Genomic DNA, 5,916 nt, shown 5'->3' on the forward strand with positions numbered 1-5,916 from the left:
TATAAATGTGACACTCCCTTGCTAGGAAATAGCGTTAGCAGATGTCTACGTATCGTAGCATTATTGTTCAAAATCAGCTCAAAACGCAATGTCGCATCTCATTTCTCTGTTTCATGATAAGATATAATATTCATTGCGAAGTGTCTTGAATACCTCGCATACACTTCAAATGAATGTAAATGCGACACTTCCTTGCTAGGAAATAGCGTCTACAGATATCGACGTATCGTAGCAATAGAGTTCTGATGCTACTTAAAACGCGATATCGCATCTCATTTCTATGTTTCATTATAAGATATAATATTCATTATGGAGTGTCATGTATACCTCGCATACACTTCAAATGAATGTAAAAGCGACACTTCCTTGCTAGGAAGTAGCGTTTGCACGTGTCTACGTATCGAAGCAACAGAGTTCTAATGCTTCTTAAAATGAGATATCGCATCTCATTTCTATGTTTCATGATAAGATATAATATTCATTGTGCAGTGATATGTATACACCGTATTCACATAAAAAGAATGTAAATACGACACTTCTGGCTAGGAAATAGCGTTTGCAGATGTCTAGGTATCGTAGCAAAAGAGTTCTAATGCTTCTCAAAACGCGATATCGCATCTCAATTCTATGTTTCATGATAGGATATAATATTCATTGTGGAGTGTTACGTATACCTCGCACTCACTTCAAAGGAATGTAAATGCGACACTTCCTTGTTACGAAATAGCGTCTGCAGATGTCTACGTATCGTAGCAATAGAGTTCTAATGCTTCTTAAATCGCCATATCGCATCTCATTTCTATGTTTCACGATAATATATAATATTCATTGTGCAGTGTTATGTATACCCCGTATTCACACCAAAAGAATGTAAATACGACACTTCCTTGCTAGGAAGTAGCATTTGCAGGTGTCTACGTATCAAAGCAGTAGAGTTCTAGTGCTTTTTAAATCGCCATATCGCATCTCATTTCTATGTTTCATGATAAGATATAATATTCATTGCGGAGTGTTATGTATACCTCGTATTCACTTCAAAAGATTGTAAGTGCGTCACTTCCTTGCTAGGAAATAGCGTCTGCAAATATCTACGTAGCAATAGAATACTAATGCTTCTTAAAACGAGATATAGCTTCTCACATCTATGTTTCATGATAAGATATAATATTCACTGCGAAGTGGATTATATACCTCGCATACACTTCAAAAGAATGTGAATGCGACACTTCCTTGCTAGGAAGTAGCGTTTGCAGATGGCTACGTATCGTAGCATTATAGATCAAAATTATCTCAAAACGCGATGTCGCATCTCATTTCTCTGTTTCATGATAAGTTATAATATTCATTGCGTAGTGTCATGTATACTTCGTATTCACTTCAAAAGAATGTAAATGCCACGCATCCTTGCTAGGAAGTAGCGTTTGCAGATGCCTGTGTATCGAAGCAGTAGTTTTCCAATGCTTCTTAAATCGCGATATCGCACCTAAATTCTACGTTACATGATAAGATATAATATTCATTGTGCAGTGCTATGTATATCTCATCTACACTTCAGATGAATGTAAATGCGGCACTTCCTTGCTAGGAAGTAGCGTTTGCAGGTGTCTACGTATCGAAGCAATAGAGTTCTAATGCTTTTTAAATCGCCATATCGCATCTCATTTCTATGTTTTATGATAAGATACAATATTCATTGCGGAATGTCATGTATACTTCGGATTCACTTCGAACGAATGTAAATGCGACACTTCCTTGCTAGGAAATAGCGTTTACAGATGTCTACGTATCGAAGCAATAGTGTTCTAATGCTTCTTAAATCGCCTTATCGCATCTCACTTCTTCGTTTCATCATAAGATATAATATTCATTGTGCAGTGTTACGTATATCTCGCCCACACTTCAAATGAATGTAAATGCGACACTTTCTTGCTAGGAAATAGCGTCTGCAGATATCTACGTAACAATAGAGTACTAATGTTTCTTAAAACGAGATATCGCATGTCATTTCTATGTTTCGTGATAACATATAATATTAATTTCGAAGTGTCATGTATACCTCGCATACACTTCAAATGGATATATATGCTACACTTCCTTGCTAGGAAATAGCGGTTGCAGATGTCTACGTATCGTATTATTAGAGTTCTAATGCTTCTCAAAACGCGATATCGCATCCCATTTCTACGTTTTATGATAAGAAATAATATTCATTGCGAAGAGTCATGTATACCTCGTATTCACTTCAAAAGAATGTAGATTGTACACTTCCATGCTAGGAAATAGCGTTTGCAGATGTCCACGTATCCATGCAATAGAGTTTTAATGCTCCTTAAATCGCGATATCGAATCTCATTTCTTTGTTTCATGATAAGATATAATATTCATTGCGAAGTGTCATGTATACCTCGTATTCACTTCAAAAGAATGTAAATAGGACACTTCCTTGCTAGGAAATAGCGTTTCCAGATGTCTACGTATAGAAACAATAGGGTACTAATGCTTCTTAGAACCAGACTTCGCTTCTCATTTCTATGTTTCATGATAAGATATAATATTCATTGCGAAGTGTCATGTATACCTCGTATTCACGTCAAAAGAATGTAAATGCGACACTTCCTTGGTAGGAAATAGCCGTTGCAGATGTCTACGTACCGCAGTAATAGAGTTCTAATGCTACTTAAAACGCGATATCGCATCAAACTACAATGTTTCATGATAAGATATCATATTCAGTGCGAAGTGTCATGTATTCCTCGTATTATCTTCAAAATAATGTAAATGCGACACTTCCTTGCTAGGAAATAGAGTTTGCAGATGTCTACGTATCGTAGCAATAGAGTTCTAACGCATCTTAAAATGCGATATAGCATCTCATTTCTATGTGTCATGATGAGATATAATATTCATTGCGAAGTGTCATGTATACCTCGTATTCACTTCAAAAGAATGTAAATGCGACACTTCCTTGCTAGGAAATAGCGTTTCCAGATGTCTACGTATAGAAACAATAGGGTACTAATGCTTCTTAGAACCAGACTTCGCTTCTCATTTCTATGTTTCATGATAAGATATAATATTCATTGCGAAGTGTCATGTATACCTCGTATTCACGTCAAAAGAATGTAAATGCGACACTTCCTTGCTAGGAAATAGCGTTTCCAGATGTCTACATGTAGAAACAATGGGGTTCTAATGCTCCTTAAAACGAGACTTCGCATCTTAGTTCTATGTTTCATGATGAGATATAATATTCATTGCGAAGTGTCATGTATACCTCGTATTCACTTCAAAAGAATGTAGATAGGACACTTCCATGCTAGGAAATAGCGTTTGCAGATGTCCACGTATCGAAGCAATACAGTTTTAATGCTCCTTAAATCGCGATATCGCATCTCATTTGTTTGTTTCATGATAAGATATAATATTCATTGCGAAGTGTCATGTATACCTCGTATTCACGTCAAAAGAATGTGAATACGACACTTCCTTGCTAGGAAATAGCCTTTGCAGATGTCTACGTACCGCAGTAATAGAGTTCTATCGCTTCTTAAAACGCGATATCGCATCACTCTACAATGTTTCATGATAAGATATCATATTCAGTGCGAAGTGTCATGTAATCCTCGTATTATCTTCAAAATAATGTAAATGCGACACTTCCTTTCTAGGAAATAGAGTTTGCAGATGTCTACGTATAGAAACAATAGGGTACTAACGCTTCTTAGAACGAGACTTCACTTCTCATTTCTATGTTTCATGATAAGATATAATATACATTGCGAAGTGTCATGTATACCTCGTATTCACTTCAAAAGAATGTAAATGCGATACTTCCTTGCTAGGAAATAGCGTTTCCAGATGTCTACATATAGAAACAATGGGGTTCTAATGCTTCTTAAAACGAGACTTCGCATCTCAGTTCTATGTTTCATGATAAGATATAATATTCATTGCGAAGTGTCATGTATACCTCGTATTCACTTCAAGCGGAAGTAAATGCGCCACGTCCTTGCAAGGAAATAGCGTTTGCAGATGTCTACTTATCGTAGCAATAGAGTTCTAATGCTTCTTAAAACGCAATACAGCACTTCACTTCTATGTTTCATGATGATATAATATCCATTGCGAAGTGTCATGTAAACCTCGTATTCTCTTCAAAAGAATGAAAATGCGACACTTCCTTGCATAGAAATAGCGTTGGCAGATGTCTACTTATCGTAGCAGTAGAGTTCTAATGCTTCTTAAAACGCAATACCGCACCTCACTTCTATGTTCCATGATAAGATATAATATTCATTGCGAAGTGTCATGTATAACTCGTATTCACTTCAAAATAATGTAAATGCGACACTTCCTTGCTGGGAAATAGCGTTCCCAGATGTCTACATATAGAAACAAAAGGGTACTAATGCTTCTAAGAACGAGACTTCGCTTCTCATATTTATGTTTCATGATAAGATATAATATTCATTGCGAAGTGTCATGTACACCTCGTACTCACTTCAAAAGAATGTAAATGCGACACTTCCTTGCTAGGAAATAGCGTTTCCAGATGTCTACGTATAGAAACAATAGGGTACTAATGCTTCTTAGAACGAGACTTCACTTCTCATTTCTATGTTTCATGATAAGATATAATATACATTGCGAAGTGTCATGTATACCTCGTATTCACTTCAAAAGAATGTAAATGCGATACTTCCTTGCTAGGAAATAGCGTTTCCAGATGTCTACATATAGAAACAATGGGGTTCTAATGCTTCTTAAAACGAGACTTCGCATCTCAGTTCTATGTTTCATGATGAGATATAATATTCATTGCGAAGTGTCATGTATACCTCGTATTCACTTCAAAAGAATGTAGATAGGACACTTCCATGCTAGGAAATAGCGTTTGCAGATGTCTACGTATAGAAACAATAGGGTACTAATGCTTCTTAGAACCAGACTTCGCTTCTCATTTCTATGTTTCATGATAAGATATAATATTCATTGCGAAGTGTCATGTATACCTCGTATTTACGTCAAAAGAATGTAAATGCGACACTTCCTTGGTAGGAAATAGCCGTTGCAGATGTCTACGTACCGCAGTAATAGAGTTCTAATGCTTCTTAAAACGCGATATCGCATCAAACTACAATGTGTCATGATAAGATATCATATTCAGTGCGAAGTGTCATGAATTCCTCGTATTATCTTCAAAATAATGTAAATGCGACACGTCCTTCCTAGGAAATAGAGTTTGCAGATGTCTACGTATCGTAGCAGTAGAGTTCTAACGCTTCATAAAATGCGATATAACATCTCATTTCTATGTGTCATGATGAGATATAATATTCATTGCGAAGTGTCATGTATACCTCGTATTCACTTCAAAAGAATGTAAATGCGACACTTCCTTGCTAGGAAATAGCATTTCCAGATGTCTACGTATAGAAACAATAGGGTACTAATGCTTCTTAGAACCAGACTTCGCTTCTCATTTCTATATTTCATGATAAGATATAATATGCATTGCGAAGTGTCATGTATACCTCGTATTCACTTCAAAAGAATGTAAATGCGACACGTCCTTCCTAGGAAATAGAGATTGCAGATGTCTACGTATCGTAGCAGTAGAGTTCTAACGCTTCATAAAATGCGATATAACATCTCATTTCTATGTGTCATGATGAGATATAATATTCATTGCGAAGTGTCATGTATACCTCGTATTCACTTCAAAAGAATGTAAATGCGACACTTCCTTGCTAGGAAATAGCATTTCCAGATGTCTACGTATAGAAACAATAGGGTACTAATGCTTCTTAGAACCAGACTTCGCTTCTCATTTCTATATTTCATGATAAGATATAATATGCATTGCGAAGTGTCATGTATACCTCGTATTCACTTCAAAAGAATGTAAATGCGACA

Source organism: Xylocopa sonorina, unplaced genomic scaffold (genome assembly GCF_050948175.1).
Source record: "Xylocopa sonorina isolate GNS202 unplaced genomic scaffold, iyXylSono1_principal scaffold0031, whole genome shotgun sequence".
In the NCBI taxonomy this organism is placed as follows: Eukaryota; Metazoa; Arthropoda; class Insecta; order Hymenoptera; family Apidae; genus Xylocopa; species Xylocopa sonorina.